Source organism: Manis pentadactyla, chromosome 10, assembly GCF_030020395.1.
Source record: "Manis pentadactyla isolate mManPen7 chromosome 10, mManPen7.hap1, whole genome shotgun sequence".
Taxonomy (NCBI): Eukaryota; Metazoa; Chordata; class Mammalia; order Pholidota; family Manidae; genus Manis; species Manis pentadactyla.
In genome coordinates, this window is record NC_080028.1 from 50064935 (window position 1) to 50079184 (window position 14250).

The window sequence follows — 14250 nt, forward strand, 5'->3', positions numbered from 1 at the left end:
GACTCTCCCAGCTTGCTCAACCCCATTTCAGCAAAGCCAGGGAGATGCCTGTAGGAGCCCACCCAGGGAGTTTCTTCCTCCCCACAAGTCTCCAAACATGGTGCTGCACATCCCATCCTGCCCCAGGGCCACACAATGGCCCCACTCACCCTGTTAACACTGCAGCCCAGCCATCACTGCAGGGCAGGCAGAAGGTAACCCTGACCACAGCGATCCCAGCAGCAGCCTCTGCTCAGATCACAAAGGCGGCTGAAGCAAACTGAAAGCAGAGCTGCAGACTTGGATGAAAGGTGGCCCCACCTACTCCACACCAATAACAGCTGGGGTTCCCGCAAAGCAGAACCAGGCACTGGAGAATAGAGTTTTGAGCTTCTGGGCACCATAAGATGCCTCCTTCATAAAGATATTACTCTATAGACCAGGAAACATAGCAGATCCATCTACTACAAGGGAAAAAACACAGAAACCCTGACAAAAGGAGGAGGCAGAGGAGTATGTTCCAAACAAAACTACAGGATAAGACATCAGAAATAGGGCTAAATGAAATGGAGGTCACCGATCTTCTTGATAAAGATTTCAAAGTAAAAGTCATAAACATGCTCACTGATCTACAGAAAAATGATTCAAGATCTCAGGGAGAACTTCAAAAAAAGAGATAGACTACCTGAAAAAGGGCCACTCAGAGCTGAAAAAAACAGTATCTGAAATGAAACATACAATGGAGGGATTTAAAAGTCAGCCAGCTGTACAGGATATGTTAAATGAACTTTGTAGATGGAAATATTCCTTAGTCTAAATAGCTTTCACAAGTGAAGATAAACCCACCAGTAAAGGTAGACCAATTAATTACCAAGCAAGAGTGGATTACTGCAGGTAGAGAAGACAATGAGATAGAAATTGGAAGACAAGAGAACAGGAACACAACAAAGCTGAGGAACAGAGAGAAAAAAGGATCTCTAGGAATGAAAGAATAAAGAGTGCTGTGTGACCTATCCAAATGAAACAATTTGTATAATAGGGGTACAAAAAGGAGAAGAGGGAGACAAAGGGATAGAAAGTCTTTTTAAGTAAATAACTGGTGAAAACTCCCCAATCAGGGGAAGGAAACAAGACACTCAGGTCACGGAAACTCAGAGAGCCCCTAACAAAAGGAATCCCAGGAAGACAACACGGAGACATAATAATTACAATGGCAGAGATCAAGGATAAGGAGAGAGTCAACCAGAGAGAGAAAAAAGATTACTTACAAAGGAAACACCATCAGCTATCAGCAGACTTCTCAGCAGAAACTTTACAAGCCAGAAGAGACTGGCATGATATACTTAATGTAATGAAACAGAAAGGCATCGAACCAAGAATCCTCCACCTGGTAAGATTATCACTGAAATTTGTAGCAGGGATTAAACAATTTCCACATAAAAGTTGAAGGAATAGTCAGCCAGCCCTACAGGATATGTTAAAGGAACTGTGTAGATGGAAATATTCCTTAGTCTAAATAGCTTTCACAAGTGAAAATAGACCCACAAGTAAAGGTAGACCAATTAATTACCAAGCAAGTACACAATTAAAACAAAAGAAGCAAAATCAAGTATTCAAAAAATAAGTTAAGGGATACACAAAAAGTGCAGATTATGACATCTAATACATAAAGTGTGGAGGAAGAGGACAAGGAGGAGGAGGAAGAAGATGAAAAAGTACCTTTAGATTATGTCTGAAATAGAGTAATTAGCAATTTAAGATAGACTGTTACATAGTAAAGAAGCTTTCCTTGCAGCTTTGGTAACCACAAAACAAAAGCCAACAATAGATTCACAAAAAGAAAATTTTAAAAAAAGAGAAATTCAATCACAACACTTAAGAACACCAACAAATAACAAAAGTATAAGAAAGAAAGGAACAGAGAGGAGCTATAAAAACAACCAGAAGATAAAAAAGATGTGGTACATATACACAATAGAATATTATTCAGCCATAAGAAGAAAACAAATCCTCCCATTTGCAACAACATGGATGGAGCTAGAGTATTATGCTCAGTGAAATAAGCCAGGTGGAGAAAGACAAGTACCAAATGATTTCACTCATATGTGGAGTATAAGAACAAAGAAAAACTGAAGGAACAAAACAGCAGCAGAATCACAGAAACCACAAATGGACTAACAGTTACCAAAGGGAAAGGGACTGGGGAGGATGGGTGGGAAGGGAGGGATAAGGGCGGGGAAAAAGAAAGGGGGCATTACAATTAGCATGTATAATGTGGGGGGGCATGGGGCAGGCTCTACAACACAGAGAAGACAAGTAGTGATTTTACAGCATCTTACAACGCTGATGGACAGTGACTGTGAAGGGGTGGGTATGTGGAGGAAACTTGGTGAAGGGGGGAGCCTAGTAAACATAATGTTCTTCATGTAATTGTAGATTAATGATACAAAATTAAAAAAAAACAACAACCAGAAAACAATTAATAAAATGGCAATTAAGTACGTATCTATCAATAATCACCTTAAATGTACATAGACTGAATGCAACAATCAAAAGACACAGAGTGGAAAACTGGATAAAGAAACAAGACCCATCTATATGCTGCCTATAAGAAACTCATTTCAGACCCAGACATACACAAACTAAAAGTGAAGGGATGGAAAAAGATAGTTCATTCAAATAATAGGGCAAAAAAAGCAGGAGTAGCAGTATTTCTATCAGACAAAATACATTTCAAGACAAAGAAAGTAACAAGAGACAAAGACATAACATTATGATAAAGGGGTCAGTCCAACAAGAGGATATAACCATTATAATTATCTATACACCCAACATAGGAGCACCTAAATATGTAAAACAAATACTGATAGAATTAAAGGGGGAAACAGACTGCAACACATTCATTTTACCAGACTTTAACACACCACTCACATCGATAGATCAACCAGACAGAAAATAAATAAGGAAGCAGAGGCACTGACTAATACATTAGATCAGAGGACTTAACAGATATCTACAGAACATTCCACCCAAAAGCAGTAGGATACACATTTTTCTCAAGTGTACATGGAATGCAAATACACATACTAGCCCACAAAAAGAGCCTCCCTACATTCAAAAAAACTGAACCTGTATCAAGCAGCTTCTCAGACCACAACTGTATGAAATCAGAAATAAATTACACAAAGAAAACAAAAAAGCCTACAACCACATGGAGGCTTAACAACATGCTTCTAAATAATCAATGGATCAATGAACAAATTAAAACAGAAATCAAGCAATACATGTAGACAAATGAAAACAAAAACTCAGTAGCCTAAAATCTGTGGGACTCAGCAAAGGCATTTCTAAGAGGAAAGTACATAGCAAATACAACTTACCTTAAAAAACAAGAGCAATCCCAAATAAACAGTCTAAATTCACAATTAAAGAAACTAGTAAAAGAAGAATAAATGGACATAATAAAGACCAGAGTAGAAATACAGAAGAACAGAAAAAAATCAATGAGACTAGAAGCTGGTTCATAGAGAAAATAAACAAAACGATAAATCTCTAGCCAGACTTATCAAGAAAAAAAAAGAGGGTACACATATAAACAAAATCAGAAATGAAGAAGGAATAATCACAATGGATACCACAGAAATACAAAGACATATTAGAGAATAATACAAAAAATTATTCATCATTAAATTGGACAACCTAGAAGAAATGGAAAACTTTCTAGAATAATATAACCTTCTAAGACTGACCCAGGAAGAAACAGAAAATCTGAACAGAACAATTACCAGCAATGAAATCGAACTGGTAATTAAAAAACTACCTAAAAACAAAACTCCAGGTCCAGATGGCTTCACAGCTGAATTCTACCAAACATTTAAAGAACATCGAATACCCATCCTTCTTGAAGTATTCCAAAAAGAAGATGAGAGAATACTTCCAAACTCATTCTATGAAGCCAGCATCACTCTAATACCAAAACCAGTCATACAACACAAAACAGAAAAATTTAGACCAATATCCTTGATGAACATAGATGCAAAAATCCTCACTAAAATATTTTCAAACTACATTCAAAAATACATCAAAGACTGTCCATTAGGGCCAAGTGGGATTTATTTCAGGGATGCAAGGACGGTACAATATTTGTAACTCAAATCAGTATCATACACCACAGTAACAAAAAGGATAAAAACCACAATGATCATCTCAATAGATATTGAAAGAGCATTTGACAAAATTCAGCATCCATTCATGATAAAAACTCTCAATAAAATGGGTTTAGAAGGTACGTACCTCAACACAATAAGGGCCATATACAACAAACCAATAGCCAACATCATATTTAACAGTGAAAAGCTGAAAGCTTTTCCTCTAAGATCAGGAAGAAGATGAGGATGTTCATTTTCAAAACTTTTATTCAATGTAGTACTGGCGGTCCTAGCCATGGCAATCAGACAAAATAAAGAGACAAAAGGCATCTAAACTGGAGAGAACCAAGATGGCGGCGTGAGTAGAGCAGGAGAAATCTCCTCTCAAAACCATTTATATTTTTGAAAATACAACAAATACAACTAATCCTAAAAGAAAGACAGAAGACACAGGATAACAGCCAGACTACATCCACACCCACAAGAACCCAGCGCCTCGCAAAGGGGGTAAGATACAAGCTGCGGCCCGGCAGGACCCGAGCGCCCCTCACCTCAGCTCCCAGTGGGAGGAGAGGAGTCGGAACGGGGAGGGAGAGGGAGCCCAGGACTGCTAATCACCCAGCCCTAGCCATCTGCACCAGAGCGCAGACACACAGTGCGTGCATGGGGTGCTGGAAACTAGGGAAACAGGACAGTAAGACCTGTGAGCGGGTCCCCGCACTGGCGCACCCAGGACAAAGAAAAGTGAGTGCTTTTTGAAAGTCTTAAAGGGACAGGGACCCCACAGCTGGATGGAAGCGCCCTGGGACACATAGCCGAGCAGCTGTGAATCCTGGGGAACTCTGGGTGCCCAAACCCCTGCAGCGCAGCTCAGAGGCCCCTCACCGCGATAAACAGCCTCCTGCCTGTTCCCCCTCCAACGTAGCTCCACCATATTGGAGTAGCAGCCTGAGGCAGGCCACGCCCACAGCAGCTGCAGAGCTAAATAAACTCCATAGCGGCGGGCAAGATCAGAAGCCCCGTCTGCATGCAGCTGCCCAGCACAAGCCGCTAGAGGCCACTGTTCTCCCAGGAGAGGAAGGCCATAAACTGGCAAGAAGGGACTTTCTCTTACCCAACACACGCACCAGCTCCCCACAAATATATCTATCACCATGAAAAGGCAGAAGAAATTGATACAGACCAAGATCACAGAGGCAAACCCTGAGGAGATAGACCTAACCAGTCTTCCTGAAAAAGAATTAAAAATAAAGCTCATAACCATGCTGATGGAGCTGCAAAGAAATATGCAAGAGCTAAGGGATGAAGTCCAGAGGGAGATTACAGATGTCTGGAGGGAGATTACAGAAATGAAACAATCTCTGGAAGGATTTATAAACAGAATGGATAAAATACAAGAGGCCACTGATGGAATAGAAACCAGAGAACAGGAACACATAGAAGCTGACGCAGAGAGAGATAAAAGGATCTCCAGGAATGAAACAATATTAAGAGAACTGTGTGACCAATCCAAAATGAACAATATCTGCATTATAGGGGTACCAGAAGAAGAAGAGAGAGAAAAAGGAATAGAAAGAGTATTTGAAGAAATAATTGCTGAAAACTTCCCCAAACTGGGGGAGGAAATAATCGATCAGACCATGGAAGTGTACAGAACTCCCAACAGAAAGGACCCAAGGAGGACAACACCAAGACACATAATAATTAAAATGGCAAAGATCAAGGACAAGGACAGAGTTTTAAAGGCAGCTAGAGAGAGGAAAAAGGTCACCTACAAAGGAAAACCCATCAGGCTATCATCAGACTTCTCAACAGAAACCTTACAGGCTAGAAGAGAATGGCGTGATATATTTAATGCAATGAAAGAGAAGGGCCTTGAACCAAGAATACTGTATCCAGCACGACTATTATTTAAATATGAAGGAGGGATTAAACAATTCCCAGACAAGCAAAAGTTGAGGGAATTTGCCTCCCACAAACCACCTCTACAGGGTATTTTAGAGGGACTGCTCTAGATGGGAGCATTCTAAGACTAAATAGATATCACCAGAGAAAATAAAATCACACCAAAGAAAGCAGACCAACCAAATACTAACTAAAGGCAAAAAATAAAATCAACTACCCAGAAAAGCAGTTAAAGGAAGCACAAAAGAGGACAGAATAAAACAACCAACATATAAAGAATGGAGGAGGAGGAATAAGAAGGGAGAAAAATAAAGAATGACCAGACAGTGTTTAAAATAGCTCAATAAGTGAGTTAAGTTAGACAGTAAGATACTAAAGAAGCTAACCTTGAACCTTTGGCAACCACGAATCTAAAGCCTGCAATGGCAATAAGTACATATCTTTCAATAATCACCCTAAATGTAAATGGACCGAATGCACCAATCAAAAGACAAAGAATAACAGAATGGATAAAAAAGCAAGACCCATCTCTATGCTGCTTACAAGAGACTCACCTCAAACCCAAAGACTATAGGAACAAAGAAAGACTGAAGGAACAAAACAGCAGCAGAATCATAGAACCTAAGAATGGACTAACAGTTACCAAAGGGAAAGGGACTGGGGAGAAAGGGAGGGAAGGGAGGGATAAGGGTGGGGAAAAAGAAAGGGGACATTACGATTAGCATGTATAACGTGGGGGGGGGGCACGGGGAGGGCTGTGCAACACAGAGAAGACAAGTAGTGATTCTACAGCATCTTACTACACTGATGGACAGTACTGTAATGGGGTATGTGGGGGGGATTTGGTGAAGGGTGGACCCTAGTAAACATAATATTCTTCATGTAATTGTAGATTAATGACAACAAAATAAATTAACTAATTTAAAAAAAGGCATCTAAACTGGTAAAGAAGTTAAACTGTCACTATTTGCAGATGACAAGATATTACACATAGAAAACCTTAAATACTCCACCAAAACACTATTAGAACTAATAACTGAATTCAGCAAAGTTGCAGGATACAAAATTAATATACGTAGATATGCTGCAATTCTATATACTAACAATGAACTGGCAGGAAGAGAAATCAGGAAGGCAATTCTTGATTACAAGTTTATCAAAAAGAATAAAATATGTAGGACTAAATCTAACCAGTGAGGTGAAAGACCTATACTCTGAAAACTACATGGCACTCATGAGAGAAATTAAAGACCACCAATAAATGGAAATGTATCCCATGCTCACAGATAGGAAGAATTAATACTGTCAAAATAGCTATCCTGCCTAAAGCAGTTTACAGATTCAGTGTAATCCTATCAAAATACCAATGGCATTTTTCAATGAACTAGAATACTTCCATAAATTTATATGGAACCATGAATAGCCAAAGCAATCCTGAGAAGGAAGAACAAACCTGGGGGGATTATGCTCCCTTACTTCAAGCTCTACTATAAAACCACAGTAATCAAACCAGTTTGGTATTGGCACAAAACCTGACCCATAGATCAGTGGAACAGAATAGAGAGCCCAGATATAAACCCACACATATATGGCCAATTATATATGATAAAGGAGCCATGGATATACAAAGGGGAAAAGACAGCCTCTTCAACAAATGGTGTTGGCAAAACTGGACAGCTACATGTAAGAGAATGTGTTGTTCTGGATTATTGTCTAATTCCATACACAAAAATAAACTGGACATGGATCAGAGACCTGAATGTAAGTCATGAAACCATAAAACTCTTAGAAGAAAACATGGGTAAAAATCTCTTGAATATGAGTAATTTTTTCTGGACACATCTCCTCAGGCAAAGGAAACAAAATAGAAAATGAACAAGTGGAAGAACATCAAACTAAAAAGCTTCTATACAACAAAGGACACCATCAGCAAAACAAAAAGGTAAGGGAGAATATTTGTAAATGACATATACTACAAGGGGTTAACATCCAAAACATAGAAAGAATGCATATGCCTCAACACCCAAAGAACAAATATCCTAACTAAAAAATGGGCAGAGGACCTGAACAGACATTTCTCCAAGAAGAAATACAAATGGCCAATAGGCACATGAAAAGATGCTCCACATTGCTAATCATCGGGGAAATGCAAATTAACACCACAGTGAGATTTCACCTCACACCAGGTAGGATGGCCACTATCCAAAAGAGAAAAAATAACTAATGTTGGCGAGGATATAGAGACATGGGAACCCCCCTATACTGTTGGTAGGAATGTAAATTGGTGCAACTGCTGTGGAAAGAAGTATGGAGGTTTCTCAAAAAACTAAAAATAGAAATACCATTTGACCCAGGAATTCCACTCCTAGGAATTTACCCAAAGAAAACAACTTCTCAGATTCAAAAAGACATATGCACCCCTATGTTTATTGAAGCACTATTTACAATAGCCAAGATATGGAAGCAACCTAAGTGTCCATCAGTAGATGAATAGATAAAGAAGATGTGGTACATCTACATAATGGAATATTATTCAGCCATAAGAAACAAACAAATCCTACCATTTGCAACAACATGGATGGAGCTAAGAGAGTATTATGCTCAGTGAAATAAGCCAGGTGAAGAAAGACAAGTACCAAATGATTTCACTCATTTGTGGAGTATAAGAACAAAGCAAAAACTGAAGGAACAAAACAGCAGCAGACTCATAGAACCCAAGAATGGACTAACAGTTACCAAAGGGAAAGGGACTGGGGAGGGTGGGTAGGGAGGGAGGAATAAGGGGATTAAGGGGCATTTTGATTAGCAGTCATAATGTAGGGAGGGGCATGGGGACAGAAGTATAGCACAGAGAAGACATTAGTGACTGTATAGCATCTTACTATGCTGATGGACAGTGACTATAAGTGGGTAATATATGGTGGGGACTTGACAATAGGAGGAATGTAGTAACCTTAATATTTCCTCATGTGAAGTCTGACCATAAGATCGTATATCAATGTTACCTTAATAAAAAAATTTTTTGTACGGTTCCAAAAAATTTAACTAGTTACCTTCCGTTTCCTCTTGCTTGAGCCTGAGGACTGAACTAACACAATGTGTAGTAAAGAGTTTAACTTTGCCCAAAGAGAGGTCTGTTCTTTGCCTTCAGCTCCCTCAAAGCAAACCTAAGTCACTGGAATGTCCTGTTTGTTAAGAATCTTTGTTTACTGGGGGCCTTGAGCTGTTCCAGACAGTCTAACAATATGATTTATGGTGAGGCCTTTCAGCCACATAGTATCAGCTTCACCTCGGGAGAGGCTGGAAGCTGAGGCCAGCTACACAGGTAGTCAGCCATATCTGCATGATAAGTCCTAACAACCCTGGGTACTAAGGCTTCAGTGAGCTTCCTCTTGGCAATGCTCCATGTGTGCTGTCATATATTATTGCCAGAAAGAGTTAATGCTGTCCATGATGCCACTGGGAGACAAAAATTGGAAGCTTCAGCATTTGGAAGTTTCAGCCCATGTGTCATTTCCATTGCCTGACTTTAATCTGGATCCTTCTGCTGAAATGGACCAGAACGTTCAGTGTAACATGTTTTAGTGAATGCTGTGAGTCCTAGCAAATTATTGAACCCAAAGGTGGTCATGAGGAACCTTGGACTCTCCAACTGGTGCCAGAAGTGAAGATGACTGTTCTCTAACTTGGCACACAGTAGCAGCATTGGGTCTGAGGATTCAGCTGGCATGAGACTCAGAAAGGAGCACAAGTGATCAGGAGATTGATTTCATACAGAAGCATGCTACAAATAAGTAATCTCAAGTAGCTTCCCATCCAGCCCTTACTCAGGAACATCATGCTGTCTACTCCCATTCTCCTACCCTGACCCTTACAAAGCACCTTAAACACCATCAAGTGATCTAAAAAATGTCAGGAAAATGAAACACAACTCCACCTCTTAAAAAGTCAGGGCTTCTAGCTCTGAATTAAGATCTCTAAAGTAAATCCAATTCTCATCAAGTGTCATGGGAGGGTGGGGGGAGGTGGTGTTGGAAAATGAAGTTTACAGCCCTGAATAATATACAATTCTGATTCTAAATGTCACCTGAAGACTTTCTTAGTAAACTGATGTGAACTCAAGTTTGCTAAGGACATAAGTACACCATCGACTGTCAGGTATAAACTTCTGCTCAAATAAGCCATTCTAGCATGTCAGTAATAAATATGCCCCAACTTTGTTAGAAAACACACTTGGATGGCTACTTTAGAAAACAAGCATGTATTTTTGGACTTTCAATTATAGTCTGTGTCAAATATTTTCATCTCCAAAATATAATCCCAAGGACAACTGTAAAGTCTTCATACTCTTACCATTCTAAGATACAAAATGGAGAATCCCCAGTATTTCAGATCCATTTTTCCCTACATTGATAATACATTATCCAGTGAGTCTGCCTGAGTAAGGCAGATGGCTGCCTATCATGTGCTGAGAACAGGAGGAACCATAAGCCTCCACAAAAAACAAGGTACTTGCTCGTGCCCTTACAACTGAAATCTGGAATTTAAAAATGTGTGTGAAATTAAAAACCAACATAAATTGAAAGTAATAAGAAAAACAGGTCCATTCATCTCTGATTTCCCCCTAAGATTAGACCTTCTTAAGCACTGTGACTATGCTTTACATCAGCAACCTGAAAACAGAAGGCTCAATAAATACAAAAATTAAGGGTACAAACAAATTAGTAAATTGGACAGCTTGAATCACCGAAAATTTCCTAAAGAATGCACTAGATTTTTCAAGGAGTCATGGAAACATACTGGCAAAGAGAGTCAAGATAACTTGATCGAGAGCAAAAGTAAAGAGAGTAAATTTAGTCTAGTTCAGTTTGGCTGATGCAGTCCAAAGAAATAAGTTCAAGGAAATGTCAGGAAAACAGTCAGTGAATGGGGTGGTGCCAGGTCCTTCAGAGAAAGGTAGGGTTTTGTGCAACCGAGAGCCACTTATCCCAGGAGTGAAATGGATAACAATGATGATAAGCAGAATCACTGAGCTGTGAGACATCAGCTTGTCAGCCAGTGGCACTGAGCAAAGCAGCAGAGAAGGCCAAAAAATTTGTTCTGGTTCAAACTGTGAACATATTTCATCATTACTCCAAGGATGAGAACCAATCCTACACCACTACTTTTTTTTTTAAAAGGTATGAGCAAATTCAGAGATGGCCAACAGGGTTAAGGGGACAAACAAGGTTTCTCCCTCTGTAGTGCCCAAATGATTGACAGCTACCCCCTTTCCACCTACAAGGATATGAAAAACTATTTTAAGAAGTAAATACATAGTGGTGTGTTCATACATCACAGAGGAAAATAGCAGCAATATCAAGAAAGAAAAATATTTCATGGAAGACAGGATGCAGGAAAAAACACAGAATAAAGACAAAAGAGACATCAGTTCTAATGCACTGGAAAACAGAAAAGGGAAAAAAATCCCATTCAGAATAATTGCCTCACTCTTGGGTTTCGCCATCCTTCTTCCCAGCCTATGGTCTGTAAGAAGGTGAAAGAACAAGCAATGAAAAGAAATACTTGCGAACAAAAAACCCCGAATCCCCAACAGCATACTCCCCAGGATCAAGGAATTTCAAAGTTCCACAAAGTATCCAGGCCATAGTTATCACTAAAATTAATCTTAGAAAATAAAATAAAAACCATTCCTGTACAGAGGAAAAAAATATATAACATGTGATCCTGGTTTGGATCCAAGATCAGGAAAAAATAGCTGTGAAGGACATTATTGGAGCCACTGATGATATTTGAAAATGGCCTGTGGATTGGATGATAGTATCCTATCAATTTTCAATTTCTTGATTTTGATAACAATACTGTGGTTACGGAAGAGAATATCTTGGTCTTAAAAGACAAACACAAAATATTTACATGTTTGGGACACAAAATCTCCAATTTACTCTCAAGTTACTCAGAAACACACATACATACAGTTAGAAGGAAATGATAAAGCAACAGGGCAAAATGTAAACACTGATAGATCTGGACAGATGTTATAGGGAGCTCCTTGTACTATTTGTGTAATTTTTCTATAAACTGGAAATTATATGAAAAAAATAAATAAATCTTGACTTAATTCTGTGCTATAGGGATTTTTCCCTCATCTCTCCTAAAAATGAAACACCTATAAAACATAATCATCAAAAAAATCAACGTAACACCAGCCCTATCTCTGAGCAGAGTCTAAAGGAAGAAGATAGCATAGGTTCTTCTATTTTTCCCATTGCTGCCACAACAAAACCATAAGCTAAAAGTCTGAATGCTCTTACAGTATATCTCAGATTGTGGCTTGTTCCCACATGGTCTTGCAACCTTCCCAGGACAGACCAGTGGGACTTAACATGAACCAAATCTGTCAACTAAGCTGAAGAAAGACACATGGGTTCTAATGAGCAGCAGTGAAAAAACATACTGCTCCATTCAGCTCCAAACAATGATAAATAATTCAGGAAAAGAAATGCTGCAATACAGAGCACAGTAGCCAGATTTAAAAATAGACCATAGGCACAGTGACTGCAATGGGGTATGTGGTGGGACTTGATAATAGGGGGGAATGTATTAACCACAATGTTGCTCATGTGAAACCTTTGTAAGATTGTATATCAATGATATCTTATTTAAAAAAATAGACCATTGGCTATAGAGCCTACATAGGGGAGCGAGGAGTCAAAGAAAATGGATTTATGTCAACAAATTCCCAAGCCCTTTGCAAAACAGGATGCTGCTGAAACTGTCGCAAAATAGATGCCAGAATTCTAATGTGCTTTTTCAAACAAAAAAGTGTTCTATTAGGAACTTGGCAAATTTAGTAACAAGAGATCTAATAAACAATAGTACTATCTGGCAACAGTAGTTATTATAGAAAAAGAAAACCCAAATGACATCTGGAAGGCATATTTTTAAGAAAACAATTAGAAGGGCATTAAAATTCTATTTTCTATACATCAAGTTCTAGGTCTAACATCAACATGGACTTTTACTTAATTATGCCTCTAGTCTTGAGGGTACATAGCAGTGAAGATTTTCCTCTTCATTTTTCAACCTCTAAATAGATCTGATCATGCAACAAATGCAAACACAAGATTCTCACCTGTTAATAAAGAATAGCTGAAAAACTGAATAGAAGCCAAGATTATGTTCTTACCACATTTAAATTAAACTCCAAATCTAACAGAACTGATGAATTTATAATTAGATGAGGATAGTTTAAGATCCCGGGTTCCTGTGGATTGTATAGGTTTCAACCTACTAAAGAATGCTTCCAGGATTCAAGATGGCAGTGCGAGAGATGAGACAGAGAACTCCTCCCAAAAGCACATATAGTACGAAAATATAGTTAATACAACTATATATCAACAGGAAAGAAGGCTGAACCAGACTGTACACAAACCTCACGGACAGAGCAGACCTCACAAAACAGGGTAACTTACCAAAGCCTTGATCCAGCAGGACCCAAGTCCTTCCCCCAGCCCAGCTCACCGGTGGGAGGAAGAGAAATGGAGCAGCGAGGGGGTGGAAGCCTAGAACTGCTGAACACCCAGCCCTGGAGGCCTGCTTTGGAACACAACCTACATTGTATGGTACTCTGGAGGTTGGGGAGCTGGGACAGGTGAAGTGCTTGAGAGACTGAGATTCCGGCTGATTGTGGAGGACAGGATCCACATCCGCCGCTCTGGACAAAGGAAAGACAGGCGGTCTGAGAGGCTTCCTAGCAGCTAGAGAGCTGTTGAAAGGGTGGGTTTGCACAGAGCTTGCTGTGGGGGAGAAGGGAGAGGTGGACAAGATTGTCTGGGAGAGCTCTGCCCAGCAGGTTGGGAACTTTGAGGACATTCATGTGCTCAATCCCCCTGGCTGGCTACTCACCTCTGAGGCCCCCCACTGTGACATGCAGCCTGCCACGCCTCCCTCCTGGCTTGCCGGCACCAGCTCGCAAGCCGGCAGCCACTGCATACCGTCAGGCAAGCCAGAGGGAGTCCCTGCGTACAACAGCTAGAGGCGCAAAGCACAAAGGTGTGCTCAGCACACTGGCTCTGATACTGGAGACAGGCACTACAGCTGGGAATCAGGAAACAGCTCTTTGCTCTCCCAGGCACCAGTGCTGCTCCCCTACAACACCCAAGCACCCTCTAGGGGCTGAGCAGCTCCAGAGACAAGAACTTCCGGGCACTAGAGG

General features: G+C 39.9%; 1 protein-coding gene across 8 annotated transcripts in view; it reads right to left on the bottom strand.

The window, feature by feature from the left end:
- R3HDM2 (R3H domain containing 2) overlaps positions 1-14250 on the bottom strand; it is a 197468-nt gene that overhangs the window by 101009 nt on the left and 82209 nt on the right. The window lies entirely within an intron of this gene.